A 16,058-nucleotide genomic window follows, 5' to 3' on the forward strand; every position below is an offset into this window, starting at 1 on the left:
AATTTACTGATGGTTAAAATAAAAAACGAAGAAGTCGTGTGCACTACAAGGGGTCACATCTCGAGGACCCTGGAACCAGGAAGTCACAACAATGTATGGGGTGGGGTAGAGGCTGCAGGTCCAGTCAATAATGAGGATATGAAACAGAACCTTCTAGATATGCAACAGGCAGTCAGTCAACCATGTATCAAAACTAAGAACATAACTCATTTGTAACAAACTGATTAACATACTAGCTCCCATGAGACAACTCTTCTATTCTCTCACCCTAATGTAAAAGGATATTGTCTCACCTAGCTAGTGCTTCCCAGGGTCAGAGGCTGATTCTTTCCAGGTATGCAGGTGAAGCCACTCCCCTGACTGTCCCCACTAGACCCATTTCTACAATGTTATAATGTGAGAATTACTGATCTCATCAATCTTTGTAGTCTTGTTGCTGCTATGTATTAAAAGATAAATGTAAGCAGTAGTTTTTAACAGTAGGGATATTTAAGAAGAAAATATGATCTGGAAAATTTAAATCTTAGTTTAATCCCTGTATACCATTAGATAGCTAAGTTAACCATCAATCCCTGATAATGACTCATTCATTTATTTAGTCAGCAGGGCTGACATCCCACTTTTTGGTGGATTATCAATAAGAGTTCTGATTAAAAAGAAAACAACTATTCCTTCCACATGTTTATACGAAATAGTTAAGAAAAACCAGACCTTTCACACTGAAAAATTTTGTCAAATTTCATATAGAGTTTTTTGCAATAATAGTTTTGAATGCCATGGTAGGAAGTTTATTCGATCTGCTCTTAATCAGCCTTGTGAAGATGAAGTATTTTAGCAAAATTAAAATTTACTTATGTGTTAATTGAATAAAATCTTGAAGCTTGAGCCTGTTACCTATTGCCTGTAAAAGGCAGTTTCACTCAGGAGTTTGAGAAATGTGGCTCAGTTTCTGAAGTCAAGCCTTTGTCCATAACACTGCAAATAGACCAATTTTTATGAAAATTACAGGACTAGAGGGTGAAAAATCACCTTGGCCAGCATCCATTTCAAATTCATATTTATTGCTGAAGGCTGGTGAATGGGTTTTACACATAATTGTTGCACTGAAATCGCCATGTGAAGCCTATCCTGCCGTACGAGAGAAGGAACACAGCGTGGCAGTGCAGGTTTCCATCAGTGAGCGTGTTCTTCCTCAGGGTACAGGATGCTGTTGCAGTCCCGTCACTATTCTAGACCCCTCACGAGACCCACTCTCAGCTATTGAACTACAGCCAAAGAGGTGACCTGGAGCAGCAGGGGGTCACACTGGCACTCTGGAGTGTGTGACCTACGCGCATCCTGCTACAGGAAAAACCCACATAGGTACCATGTGAACATTGACATACATTGACATTGTCCATACAGCTGGCATGCAAAGCCAGTACATCTACCAACTCTTTTTGAATTGTATCACTCTGAGATGTTTCATCCTTTTACAGATGAAGAAGATACTTCATGACACTGTGACAGTTTTGCTATTCTCAGTTTTCTTCCAGATCTGAATCTCCTCATAGGCTAGAAAAAAAAAAAGAGGTTCGTTTTCAGCAGATGCTTCACAAGAGCAGATTTAACTACTGGATCTCCCTGTCATACTCAGATGAGATAAGGTTTCTCTAGAAAAAAATGACAGCAACTGAAGAAGAAAAAATATTGTATCTCAGCAGTGGAAAAAAGTTAGGAAATATTTTTCCTTTTCCTAAAATCGGACTGTTTCAGCTAAGGCAATGAAACATATTCTGGAGTCTCAAGTGCTAGCTACAGGCTGCAGTGCTGCTGGCCGGGACAACCAGGACAGATGTGCAGAACTTTGGCACTTGTCCCCGCATCCCCTGTCCAAGCTGGAATGCTCCCAGTGCTCCTCAGTCTCTGTGAGCAGGAGGACAATGTCAGTCTGTTCCATGGAGGGACAAGGCCTGGCCCTGGCTGCCCTGGGACTGCGAGCAGTCACCAGCATGTTTTTATTGCACCAGACTATAATTTGTTCAAATTTGTTTGTCAGCAAACTGGGTTATTGTGGGGGAAATTTTGTGGGAATTTTAAGCGAATATTGTGGAGATTTGGGGGAATTTTGGGGGAATTTTGGGGCGATTATGTGGGAATTTTCGTTGGGAATATTTTTTGGAATTTGTGGAAATTCTGAGGAGATTTTGGGGGCCATTTTGTGGGAATTTTGAGGGAAGTTTTGGGTGATTTTGCAGAAAGTTTTGTGTGAATTTTGGGGTGATATTGGTGAAATTTTTTTGGGAATTTCGGGGTGATTTTGTGGGAATTTTAGGGGAATGGTGGGGATTTTGGGTCATTTCTTGGGGAATTTAGCAGGGATTTTGTGGAAATTCTTAGGAAAGTTTGGGCGGATTTTGGGGGAATTTTTGTGGGAATTTTTTGTGGATTTTTTTGGGAAATTGATGGAATTTTAGTGGGAATTCTGAGTAGATTCTGAGGGGATTTGAGGGGGTGATTGTGGGGAATTTATGGGAAATTTGTCGAGATTTTTGTGAAGATTTTGTGAAAATTCAGAGGGGATTCTGGGGGAATTTTGTGGGAATTTTTGGGTTATTTTGTGGGAATTTTAGGGAATTGGGGGGGATTTTGGGTCATTTCTTGGGGAATTTTGCAGGCATTTTGTGGAAATTCTTAGGGAAGTCTGAGCTGATTTTGTGGGAAATTTTGTGGGAATTTTTTGTGGATTTGGTTGGGAATTTGATGGAATTTTAGTGGGAATTCTGAGTATATTCTGAGGGGATTTTGTGGGAATTTGTGTGGGAAATGTAGAGGATTTTGGGGCAGTTCTGTGGGTAATTTTGCGGAGATTTTGTGGAATTTCAGAGAGGATTCTGGAGGAATTTTGTGGGAATTTTTGTGGGAATTTTAGGGGATTTTGTGCAAAGTCTGAGGGGATTTTGGGGCCATTTTGTGGGAATTTTGAGGGAATCTTGGGGTGATTTTGTGGGAATTTTTTTGAGAATTTTTGGGGATTTTGTGGAGATTTTGTGGAGAACTTGTGGAGATTTTTCTGGAGATATTGTGAAAATTCGGAAGTGATTTTGTGGGAATTTTGAGAGAATTTTGGAGTGTTCGTGGGAATTTTTGTGGTAATTTTAGGCAATTTTGTGGAAGTTCTGAGGGGATTTTGGGGCCATTTTGTGGGGATTTTGAGGGAAGTTTGGGTGATTTTGCAAAAAGTTTTGTGGGAATTTTGTGGTGATATTGGCAGAATTTTTGTGGGAATTTCGGGATGCTTTTGTCGGAATTTTAGTGGAATAGTGGGGATTTTGCAGCAGTTCTTGGGGAATTTTGTGGGGATTTTGTGCAAATTCTTAGGAAAGTTTGGGCTGATTTTGTGGGAAATTTTATGGAAATTTTTTGTGGATTTTGTGGGGAATTCGATGGAATTTTTGGGGGAATTTTGAGTAGATTTTGAGAGGATTTTGTGGGACTTTGTGTGGGAAATGTAGGGGATTTTGGGGCAGTTCTGTGGGGAATTTTGTGGAGATTTTGTGAAATTCTGAGGGGATTTGGGGGTGATTTTGTGGGAATTTCGAGAGTATTTTGGGGTCATTTTTTGGGAATTTTGTGGAAATTTTGGCATGATTTTGTGGGAATTTTTGTGTGATTTTTTTTATATTTTGACAGGATTTTGTAGGGATTTTTTGGAAATTTTAGTTGGGATTTTGTGGCAATTTTCACGGAGTTTTTAGTTTATTGGTGAGCATTTTTGGGGAATTTTATGTGATTTTGTGGATATACTGAGGGGATTTTGGGCTGATTTTAGGGATATTGTGAGAAAATTTGGGGGTGATTTTCTAGGAATTTTAAGAAATTTCGGGGTGATTTTAGGGAATATTTTGTGGGAATTTTAAGCAAACATGGTTGTGCTTTTGGGGAATCTTGTGGGAATTTTGTGGCTATTTTGTGGGAATTTCTGTGGGATTTTTTTTGCATTTGTGGAAATTCTGAGTGGATTTTGGGGCCATTTTGTGGGAATTTTCAGGGAATTTTTGGATTATTTTGTGGGAATTTTTTGTGTGAATTTTGGGGTGATATTGGTGGAATTTTTTGGGGAATTTCGGGGTGATTTTTTGGGAATTTTAAGGGAATGGTGGGGATTTCGGTTTAGTTCTTGGGGAATTTTGGGGTGATTTTATGGAAATTCTTATGGAAGATTGGGCTGATTTTGCAGGAAATTTTGTGGGAATTTTTTGTGGATTTGGTGGGAAATTGATGGGATTTTGGTGGGAATTCTGAGCAGATTCTGAGGGGATTTTGTGGGAATTTGTGTGGGAAAGGTAGGGGATTTTGGGGCAGTTGTGAGGGGATTTGTGGGAATTTTGAGGTGATTTTGGAGGAATTTTGGTGGGAATTTTCAGTCGATTTTGTAGAAAGTCTCAGGGGATTTGGGGGCAATTTTGTGGCAATTTTGGGGTGATATGTGGAAATTTTGGGGGGAATTTTAGTTGGTTATGTGGAAGTTCTGTGTGGATTTTAGGGCAATTTTATGGAAAACCTGTGAGAATTTTGGGGTGATTTTGTGGGAATTTTCAGGAAATTATGGGGTGATTTTGGGGGAAATATTCTCAAAATTCACAACAATATTCGCTTTAAATTCCCACAAAATTTCCCCCAAAATCTCCCCAAAATTTCCTGAAAATTCCCACAAAATCACACCAAAATTCTCCCACAATTTCCACAAAATTGCCCCAAAATCCCCTCAGAATTTCCACAAAGTCTCCACAAAATTACCCACAGAATGCCCCAAAATCCCCTACATTTCCACAAAAATAACCACAAAATCCTCTCAGAATCTACTCAGAATTCCCACTAAAATTCCATCAATTTCCCCAAAAAATCCACAAAAAATTCCCACAAAATTTCCCACAAAATCAGCCCAAACTTCCCTAAGAATTTCCACAAAATCCCCGCAAAATTCCCCATGAACTGCCCCAATATCCCCACCAGTCGCTTAAATTTCTACAAAATCACCTAAAATTCCCAAAAAAATTCCCACAAAATCACCCCAAGATTCCCTTAAAATTCCCACAACATTCCTCCAGAATCCCCTTCAAATTTTCACAAAATCTCCACAAAAATCTCCACAAATTCCCCACAGATTCCCACAAAAATTCCCACAAAATTCCCCCGGATTCCCCTCAGAATTTCCACAAAATCTCCACAAAATTACCCACAGAACTGCCCCAAAATCCCCTAAATTTCCCACACAAATTCCCACAAAATCCTCTCAGAATCTACTCAGGATTCACACCAAAATTCCATCAAATTCCAAAACCAATCCAGAAAAACTTCCCACAATATTTCCCACAAAATAAGCTCAAACTTCCCTACAAATTTCCACAAAATTCCCGCAAAATTACCCAAGAACTGCCCCAAAATCCCCACTATTCCCCTAAAATTCCTACAAAATCACCCAAAAATTCCCCCCCAAATATTCTGCCAATATCACTGAAAATTTCCTCAAAATCCAACAAAATCATCTCCTAATTTTCAGAAAATCTCCACTAAAATCTCCACAAAATCCCCACAAATTCCCTTCAAAATCTCCAAAAATTCACACAAAAATTCCCACAAAATCATTCCAAAATTTCCACAAAATTCCCACAAAATGACCCCAAAATTCTTTTAAAATTCCCACAAAATCGCTCCAAAATCTCCTCAGAACTGCTCCAAAATGCCTTCAAAACTTCCCCAAAATATACTATGAACTGCACCAAATTACCTAAAATTCCCACAAGAATCGTCCAAAAATTCCCTCAGAATTTCCAAAAAATCTCCACAAAATTCCCCACAGAACTGCCCAAAAATTCCCACAAATTCTCCAAAAATTGCCATAAATTTCCACAAAGTTACCTCAAAATTCTCTTGAAATTCCCACAAAATCGCCCCAAAATCTCCACAGAATTTCCTCAAAATCACCCCAAAATTCCACCAAAAGTTCCCACAAAATCCCCACAAGTTCCCCTGTTAATTTCCACATACAGTAATTTCATGAATACAAGTCGCACCAATTTGACCAAAATTTTGGTGGACACCCGGAAGTGCGGCTAATATTCGAGGGCGGCTAATACATTAACAATATTCTAAAAGCTGCCAACACGGAAGTGAGAGCCCGCGGCAGCCCCAAGCCAAGCTGGAGCCCGGTCGGCCCCGGCAGAGGTGGGAAAGCCTGGCAGAGGCGGGGCCAGCAGTGTGGGGGGCGGGCGGCTGAGCCTGAGCCAGCAGGGCGGGGCAGGGAGGGCGGCAGAGCCCGGGCCAGCAGGGCGGGGGAGCCCGGGAGAACTGGGGCTAGCAGTGCAGGGGAGCATGGCAGAAGCAGGAAGGCCGACGGGTGGGGCTGCCTGGCAGCGGGGGAAGCCCAGCATAATCGGGGCCAGCAGCGTGGGGGAGCCCGGCGGTGCGGGGGCCTGCAGTGCCAGCCAGGGCGAGCAAACGCGGTGGCGGTGCAGACGGGAGGGGGCGGCCGGCGAGCCTGGCGGCGGCCGCCCCGCCGGCAGAGCCTGGCAGCGGCGGCAGCCCTGCCGGCCGGGCGAGCAAACATGGTGCGGGGCGGCCGGCGTGCCTGGCAGCGGCGGCTGGCCCGCCGGCAGGACGAGCAAACGTGGCAGCGGGGCGGTGCTGATGGGAGAGGGGAGCCAGTGAGCCTGGCGGCGGCTGCAGCACCACCTGGCCGGCCCCGTCGGCAACCATGAGCGGGCCGAGCCTTCCTGGCCCCGCCCCGAGCCAGTAAAGCCCGCTATGCCGCGATCCTGTTACTAATTGGCCAATTTGTGAAAGCTGCGCACGGATTCTCGCGACGAACGAAAGTGCGGCTAATATTCGGGGTGCGGCTTATCTATTGACAAAGACAGCAACATTGTCGAGGCACCGGAAGTGCGGCTTATACTCCGTGCGGCTTGTATTCGTGAAACTACTGTAATCCCCCAAAATTCCCACAAAAATTCCAAAAAAATCATCCCAAAATTCCCACAAAGTTCCCACAAAATCACCTCTGAATTTTCACAAAATTTCCACAAAAATCTCCACAAATGCCCCACCAATTACCACAAAATCCCCAAAACTTCTCTGAAAAATTCCCACAAAATCACCCCAAGATTCCCACAGCATACCCACAAAATTGCCGCAAAATCCCCTTAGACTTTCCACAAAATCACCTAAAATTCCCACAAAAATTCCTACAAAATTCCTCCAGAACCCCTCAGAATTTCCATAAAATCTCCACAAAATTACCCACAGAACTGTCCCAAATGCCCCTAAATTTTCCATACAAATTCCCAGAAAATCCCCTCAGAATCTACTCAGAATTCCCACCAAAATTCCATCAATTTCCCCACCAAATCCACAAAAAATTCCCACAAAAATACCCACAAAATAAGCCCAAACTTCCAGAGAATCTCCACAAACTCCCCGCAAAATTCCCCAAGAACTGCCCCAAAATCCCCAACGATCCCCTAAAATTCCCACAAAATCACTCTAAAATTCCCACAGAATTCCCCCAGAATCCTCGCCGAATTTTCACAAAATCTCCAGAAAATCTCCACAAATTCCCCACAAAATCCCCACAAATTCTCACAGAAATTCCCTCTCCCAGGGACCTCACGGTGCCCCAAAAGACACCCCCTCCCCTCAGCCTTTCTTCCTCACCCCCAAAGAAGGCACCAAGGACTCCCAGCCGGGCGAGGAGCGGCACAGGGATGCAGACACAGAGGCGCGGCCAGCAGCACAGAGGCTCACCCAGAGAGGGCTGCGCTCAGGGAGGAGCTCTGGGCAGCACTCAGACTGGGCAGGGCTCCTTTAGGACAAGAACAATTACATGTAGAAGCAATTCCCTCATTTGCATCTCATTTTTATTTGACACCCCCAAAATTCAATTCATATCACAAGGAATGTGCAGTTCTGGCTTTTCCCTGTACCATATTTGTACAGAGGACCTGGGTACAGCACGCACTCCTGAGTCATTGAATAAATCCTGGTTTACATTTCAAAGGTTCTTGGTCTGGCACTGCCTGTTTGCAGGTCTGGGCTGGCACGTTCGCCTCCCCTCACGGCCACATTCAAGAACAATTGATCAGATTTTGCAGAGAATTCCCAATAAAACCCAGGTATAATCGGTGAGCAGAAAATCCTTTGGGGTTTAGCTCCATCTCTCACCTGTTCCAAGCGGAGGGAAGATGGCCTTTTGTCACACATCACAGCAGCAGTGATGGATCAAGGCTATTTTTAAAATTAAAATAAAGCAGATCTGATATAAATGTCTTTAAAAACCACTAAAGCTTTTTAAACCCAAGGAGACTATCGTGATTCCCAAGTTCAGTCTTCTATTCACACTGGTTTTGCTATCATGAAATCTACCAGGTTCTTTTAAGAAATAGTAAATCATCATGACTAAACCTCTGGCTCCTCGTTATTTGCACTTGCAGCCCCTTGTAGGAAGCTCTGCAGCCTTTTTTCCCATCCTACTCTGGAGAGAGGATGGATATTAATGACACACATATGCGCCAACAGTCTTTCTGGTTCTTCAAAAAGTTAAAAATGCCTGTAATAAAAATGATACAAAGTAATATTGTGTCTCAGACTGTTCAAGAAAATGGGAAGTGGAGCTTTAATGTCCCACTGAGGGAGGTTGAATAAGATCATCCCCCTGAGTTCCCACACAGTGATTAAAATTTTTTGACCAAACAAGTTAGGTCTGTATGAGAACAGCTCAGGAGGCTTCCAGGGCTCACAGTGATGATGGCAGAGCACAGAATGTTGAAGATGAAGTGTTAGTTCCCTGAATTAATGCCCTGATGTAGCCAAATCTTTTTGCAAAGAGATGTAATAATTTCTTCTCCTTGTTTCCAAGTTCCCAAGCTATCCCGTAATTCATCACCTGCACTAGTGCAGACCAGTGGGACAGTAACAGATCCAGCTCCTGAGCTCCGAGCCATGTGTTCCCCTTGTAAATGGAAGTCAGGAATACAAGAACAGCTGTGGAAGAAAGATGAGAGGACAATCAGAGGAGATATTCTTCTATTTCCGCACAGAAATACCTAGCCAAGCTGTTTACCTCCAGGATTATGTTTTAAAATAGCTCCCTAACTCTTTTCCTAGATGGAAAATGTGGAGTGCCTTTGCCCACACAAAGCCAATGACCCTGCTCACAAGGAGGAACAAACCTGTTAAATCAAACCGTTTGAAATCTGACCTGTCAGATGCTGCCCTGGACCAGCAATAGGGATCAGCATCCAGGCCCACGGGGACTTGTTTTTGCAGACTTTTTCTCCTCTTGGAATTACATTTCTTTCATACCTTTTGTTCCATTATAGTCCTTGAAAGGGAAGTTTCTTAGAGGGAGTGTGAGCACTGTAGTGTCAGAAAAACCTCCCAATGTCAGCATGCTCTGTGCTGCCCACCCCTCCGCCCATCCCACCGAAGACAGCTTCTGTTTGGGGAAGCCATGAGCCTGGGTGGGCAGGGGAAAACTGGTTTACTGGATGAAAAAAGCCATGGAATTTCCTAGTTCCTCCACCCCTGCCTCGTAACATGAGTGCTAAGAACAGGACAAGTCACCTCTCTTGTCCCCATCCTCTCCCGTCCTTGCCGACAGGCACAGGGATTTCACCGGCTCATGGAAGGTGCTGCACGGGCCCTGCTCCTCCATGAGCTGGAGCACGAAGGAACCCAGCCTGCACTGCTGAGAGGGGCTCTGGGGGCTCCCAGCTACACCAGTCTGACAGAAGGTACTACTACTATTTCCAGAGAAGTTTGCCTCACTTGTCCTGTTGGTCTGTAACAGCTGCCACAAAACATGTCTTCCTTGAAGTATTTTAGCACTTACTGAGCAATTCTGTGTTTTGGCACCTCAGGACCAGGGCCTTCAGCTCCTCCTGCAGCTGCAGGTCTTTGCTGACAAGGCTCCACTCGTGCAGCAGCAGCAGCAGCAGCTCCCTGCTGGACAGGACGCTGTCATTGGCCGTGAAACGCCTCATCTCCCTAAAAGCCTCCCCAACAACGGCACGGGATTCCAGCACAGAGCGGAGGGTGCTCAAGAACTCCATCAGCCTGGCCACATCTACATTAGTCCTGTCAAAAGAAAACACAGGTGCCATGGATTTTCCTGCATGCTAATTAATAAGTGCAGTTTGTAATCCTTACTGTCAGAATGGCTAGGAATTAAGGACCTAGGATTTGACAGCAACTGTGCATCACCTTTTTCTTTATTCACCCATGTATTCAAACACCTAAATCCTCCTGTCAAAGAAATCTCATCCAAATTCACTACTCAACACAGAAACTGAAGGCAAAAAAAGCCATTCATCTACCAGAGAAAAAGAATTCCTCCTGGCCTTAATAAAGCTCCAGCTGGACAGAAGATGAAATGCAAAACAACTGAAACAAAAAACAAGACAAAGGAATTACCAATATGTTTGATCAACCTGACCAAAACATACAGAAATTCATTTACAAGCTGAATAGGAAGAAGTTTCCTCTTCTCCTGCGATTGATTCTTGTTTTCTCTCTTGTCTCCTAAATTTGTTAGCCACAGAGTATGGAGTAAGGAAATTATTTTATCACCTTGTTTTCCAGAAACCTGAAAACAAACCAAAACAAGCAAATAAACAAACAGAAAAGGAAAGAAAGCCACATTTGGAAGGCAGATCCTCACCAGCAGCTGGTCCATCACCTACAGGGGACCATCTTTGTGTGCTTTGGGTGCACTTGCCTGAACCTGCCAGGGCACTCCATGCAAAAGAGATTTTTTGTGTATGTGCATCTATGTGAGGGAGAGGCAAGGGGAGGAGGAATGTTCTAGACAGCTCAAATCCATTCCTGTGCAGCAGTTCCTGTCACAGCATGGGAACTGAGAGTGCTTCAAACTTAGAAGTAAAGACACCAATACAAGGTGCCATTTCCTTCCTTGGTTTTTCAAAGTAGTGTTTCCCAGACCATGAATCCTCCCCCACCATCATCCCTCCCACCACAACCCGAAAGCCTCTCCATTCTGTTTTCACAACCACAAGGGCCACCTCAGAGTTCAGCAAGTTCTGCCAGTCCAGCCCTTGGTGCCCCTGTGTCCCTGTCTGCCATCCTTGTTTTCATACTCAGCCATGACTATTCTAGTGTGGACGGTACAATTGTTCCCATTTCTCCTGTACTGCTCTGCTCACCTTTTCTCTAAGCTGTGCAGGAGCCACGTGAGGAGGCTGTGATCCTGGATCAGCTCATGGGCAGCAGCTCTGGTGACACGGGCAGCACTTTGTAATATCGCCAAGATACGACACTGAAACAGAAAATGTAACTTGTTCTTTGACAGTGCAGATCTAACGCTCTAACTCAGAATTAGAAATCTGACTGCAATCTGATCAACTTCAAGGTAAAATGAACATTACATGTTCTCAGCAACACCAGGGAAGGAGAGACATGCTCCAGTCAAAGCTTCATGCCACAGGTGCTACTCTTAAAAGAACTCTTCAGGTAGCAAGACAATTTTATCTTTCTGTCCAAGGTTTTGATCCCTGAAATACTCAGGGTGGATGCTCCCAAACGCGAGAGGTCCTGGCACGTGAGTTTCCCTCCTGCTGAAGCACTGCTCAGGTAACAAATGTGCTGGTCAGGGAATAGAGACCCCCAAAAAACAAAAGGCCCTGACTAGGAGCAGAACCACGGCAGCCACATGAGGCTCCAGGATGGCAGGAACATGTTCCAGTTTAGGGGGATAAGGATGGGACTGCTTTAGACACAAGCAATTATTTCCCCCTCCACACATACAAAAATTCAACAAGGAACAGATTCTCTAGAGAGTAAAGGCAGAGTCAGCTGCTCCTTTCTTTTTGTACTTGAGATCTCAAAGCCATGCAAGCTTCTGTGGTTTGGGGTTTTTTGGTGCTTTCTTTTTAAAGTCTTACCTGGGAGCCCCCATCACACAATAGACTGGTGAAAAAGGAAAGAATTATTTGGAAAATCCTCTAGTCATAAAGCTCGTAGCAATGTTTGTCATGCAGCCCCTCCCCAAGAAATCTGAGGATCCACTCACGCTCTGTTTTGTACTGGAGGCCACAAAGAAAAATACCACCATCAGACATTTCAACATTTCCAAACAATACCTGCTCCTAAGAGCACAAAACCTGGCTCCCTGGGAGTGTCAGCTCAGGGCTTACCACAGCTTGCTCTGGTCTTCTCAATTTCCTTTCCTACCAAATTTAATCACTAACATCCATCAGGAACACTCAGTCTGCAGCCCAAACAGCCAGTGGAAATGGAACTTTAGAAGCTGCTGTTCCTAAAATATCTCAGTTGAACTCAATGATACTAATCTAAACTCAAAAGTGAAAGTAGCCTAACTGGGGCAGAATATTCAGATAGTTGTGCTCACAGAGCATACACAGCACAACTCATTGTCTGTCAGTATAATTAACACAACAAAAGCCCCAGAGAAATCACATTTTTAATTCCAATATGAAACAAAAGAAAGATGCCTCTAATTAACCACCTAGGGGAGAATGAGATTTCATTGTATTGTTATGGCTTTTTTCTGAAGAATTACTGGATTCCTAAAATGGGACTCTTACCTCAAAATCAAAACTGTCGAAAAGCTGGAAAAAAATCTGGTACTTTCCTCAGGTCCAAATACTGGTGTGACAGAAGGAATCTCTTTACCTGTGTGTACATGTTCTCCCCTGTGAAGAGAAAAAGCTGGCACTGTGGAGGAGGACAACATTCCCACCCCACAGCCACGGACAGCAGTAAATGGAAGCTGCACTGAGCAGAGCTCCAAGCTGGGAGAACAGCCCAGGAACTGCAGAAGGCCTTTGCTCTGGGCTCATTACATTGCTGGCCATCCCTCCCCTTCTCTTCCCCAGAATGAAAAGCTCAGTCAGGAGTGCTGAAGAGATGAACACTCCCCAAGGCTCCGTTTGCCACCCCAGCAGTGACACACGCAGGAAGGTCCCGTACCTGGCTTCAGCATCTACTGTGCCACTAAGCAATGCAGAGGGTCAGGGAGAAGGTGAATCTGAGCTCTGGCTGCCTGATTCCATTCTGCACAGCATCCAAGAGATCCAGCAACTGCAAGAGTCCAGGGAGAGAAGCCTGAGTGACAGCCCAAATGAACACAACAGGAGCATGAACACATCAGTCAGCTTCTGGGACATTTCACAGGCCACATTCCATATTCCATCAGCATTTCCATTCCGAGAAACAAAATTCCCAAGAATTTATACAACACACTTTCCACTTTCTCTGTCCGCAGATTGTAACAGGAGGAAACACAAAGCAGCAGAGGAGAAACAAGGGGAGAGAGCGATGACAAAAAGCTTCTTTCAGCTGTCTCACCACAGACAGGTAGTGGATGAGCAAGGCAACATCAGTGGCTGCCCGATCGAGTGCGCCGCCGCCCCTCATGGCAGGGTGCCGGTGCCCGGTGGCTCCCGCCGTCCTGACAAGGGGACGCGCGCCGTTCCGCGCCGCGTCCACCGAGCGCCTGTGCTGCCGGGGGATGGCTGCAGTACCGCTCCGTGTCCACACGGCGGCGACACCGCCTCAGCAATGGCTGCAGTACCGCTCCGTGTCCACACGGCGGCAGCACTGCCGCTCAGCTCAGCCCGGGCTGCACAAACGAGAGCCCCCAGTCCTTCAAAAAATCCTCCGACAGGAATGCCCCAAAAAACCCCGACCAAAACTAAAAAAAATTCCGCCTCGAAAGAAATAAAAACAAACAAAAAAAACTCCATTTAAATATTAAAAAACCCCTATATCAATTTTTAAATATTTAATTTCTACTCATAATGTAGACATATATTCTATTTAATTTGTATTATATATGCAACATTATTTTGTTATTTATTATATGAAAAATCTATTACTAATATTTATTTCTATTTTATGTATATTTATATTTTTATATTTGTATGTTTACAATTTTATTAAAAAGCACTTCCTCGAACCAATAGAGACAAAAAAAACTCTTTATTTTAAACTATATTTAAATATTTTTCAATTTATATTTTTCATATTTATGTATGTATTTTATATATCTATATTATAGATACATAATGCATATTATTAATATATATAATATATACATATATTATGTATACATTATAACATATGAATATATCATATTATTGCTATTATATCCTACATATATATTTATTCATACCTTATATTTATACTTACATGTATCTATGTATTTATCTATGCCTATTTACATTTATAATTTTATGTTTGTATCTATTTATTGTATATTTCTATATTTTTACTTTTGTTTCTATTTTTTATAAAACATCTGCCTTAAATAAAACCAATGAAACATTTAAACTACACTAAAATATTTTTATATTTCTATTATCACATTTATATTTATACATTATATATTATATTTGCATTTTGTATATTATGTACTATATCTTTCATATGAATTTGTTACTTGTATCTGTTTATATTTTATATCTATACAAATATATTGATATTTTTATATTTCCATTTTTCTATTATTTATATTTTATATTTATATCATCTGTATAACCTGGAGCACAGCTTCAAACCAGCCCAGCGAAGGTAGAGGGTAGAAGCTTTTCTAAGAGAAACGGTGCCTACCAATGGGGCAGAAAGGGGAAATTCATGCCAAGTTTTTCGAGAAAACTTTAAAACTCACAGTAGCAAAGTTAAATAGTGCTGGGGAACCTTCAACTTCCACAGTCAACTTCCTTACACTGTTTGCTCTCAGCTCCTCCTACCTGCAGTCGCAAGATTTTAGCAGAGCAAAACATCAACTTGATTTACGATGTAACATTTCAATACAAAGTTACAGCTAAAGCATTAAATCCATTTGCACAAAAGGCAGAGGAGACGTGACTAAAAGTGAAGACCTGGAGAACTTAATCACAAGTAACAGGAAATAGCCTATCAAATAACCCAGACACGAATAGGAACCTGATGCTGTGCTTGACACACAGAAAAGGCTGATTACCATGAAAATGGAAGGAAAAGTTACTGAAAACCTTGCAAAAGACAGGACAGCAATGACGTGGAGCCATTCAGTACACAGCACAGTGCACGGAACGGCTCCGGGTGAAACAAGCTGCTCTGCAGGTTCTATTGAAGCACGTTAAGATTTATAGAGGTGGTTCCAACCAAGAATGGTATGAGGCTGTGATAATTGATAACAGATTTGTGTTAATCATGAAAGTATTGAGGTTTGTATAAACCAGAATGCTAAGGTCTGAAGTGACACTTGATAGATGAAAAATGTGATCAAATCATTCTGTTCTAAATCCCCCTGTAATGAATATTACAGCTGCAAAGATCTTGCCAAAGTTGCCTACCTGTGCTGGGCGTGCTCCTGAGACTCTGAGGGTTTGTTTATGCTGTTTGAATGACTCGGTTCGGCTGAACCCGGCTCGGTTCGGCTGCTGCGCTGGGTGGAGCCGGACGGGTTCGTGTAACCTCGGCAACCTTCGGAACTTGGGCTAAACTCGGCTCCGCTCGCTACTGCGGCACTTCGGCTTTCATCGGCTCCACTCGGCTACAATCGGGTTGCCTAGCTGCATTCCCCGGGACCCAGCTCGGCTCCCGGCTCGGCCCAGCTCTCGGGGGAAGGCGGAGCCGCCTCGCCTTAAACGCGCAGAGCTCGGTGTGTTCCTGCCGCCGAGTCCCGCGGGCGGCCCGGCCATCGCACGGGCACGGACGGGAGCGCGGGGCCGGGCAGGAGCTCGCTGGGCAGTGCCTGCACCCGCGCTAATTAACGGCAACCGACAGCACCGCTGGGCTCGGCTCGGCTCGGCTCGGCTCGGTTAAACATGGCTCGGTTAAGCACGGCTCGGCTCAGCTCGAGTCGGCTCACAGATTTGCTGCTGTCAGCCCCTAGTAATTCTACATGACACAAAATGTAGCTTCTGAAGGGCTTGCGGGTTTTTAAAGAAATAAAATTTTTAACTCAAGTCTTGGTACAGAGCCGGGGTGAGATCCAGAGTTAAACAGTTCGTATTTAAGAAATCATCGCTGCTTTTCACACACGCTCACACTTACAC

General features: G+C 43.7%; 1 long non-coding RNA gene across 6 annotated transcripts; it reads right to left on the minus strand.

Moving 5' to 3' along the window:
- Positions 1–7,878: 7,878 nt before the first annotated feature.
- LOC116995816 lies at positions 7,879–15,546 on the minus strand. 6 transcript variants are annotated; one of them, XR_004417783.2, is made up of 7 exons: positions 15,354–15,546; positions 12,985–13,095; positions 12,600–12,707; positions 11,199–11,311; positions 10,496–10,621; positions 10,353–10,419; positions 7,879–9,018 (listed from the first exon to the last, which is right to left on the minus strand). It is a non-coding gene; the product is annotated as an uncharacterized LOC116995816 (long non-coding RNA). The 6 variants fall into 6 exon arrangements; XR_004417781.2 differs by having other exon boundaries at positions 7,879–8,262; positions 8,921–9,018; positions 10,353–10,621; XR_004417784.2 differs by lacking the exon at positions 10,353–10,419.
- Positions 15,547–16,058: the final 512 nt, after the last annotated feature.

The sequence above is a fragment of the Catharus ustulatus genome, chromosome 4 (genome assembly GCF_009819885.2).
Source record: "Catharus ustulatus isolate bCatUst1 chromosome 4, bCatUst1.pri.v2, whole genome shotgun sequence".
NCBI lineage: Eukaryota > Metazoa > Chordata > Aves > Passeriformes > Turdidae > Catharus > Catharus ustulatus.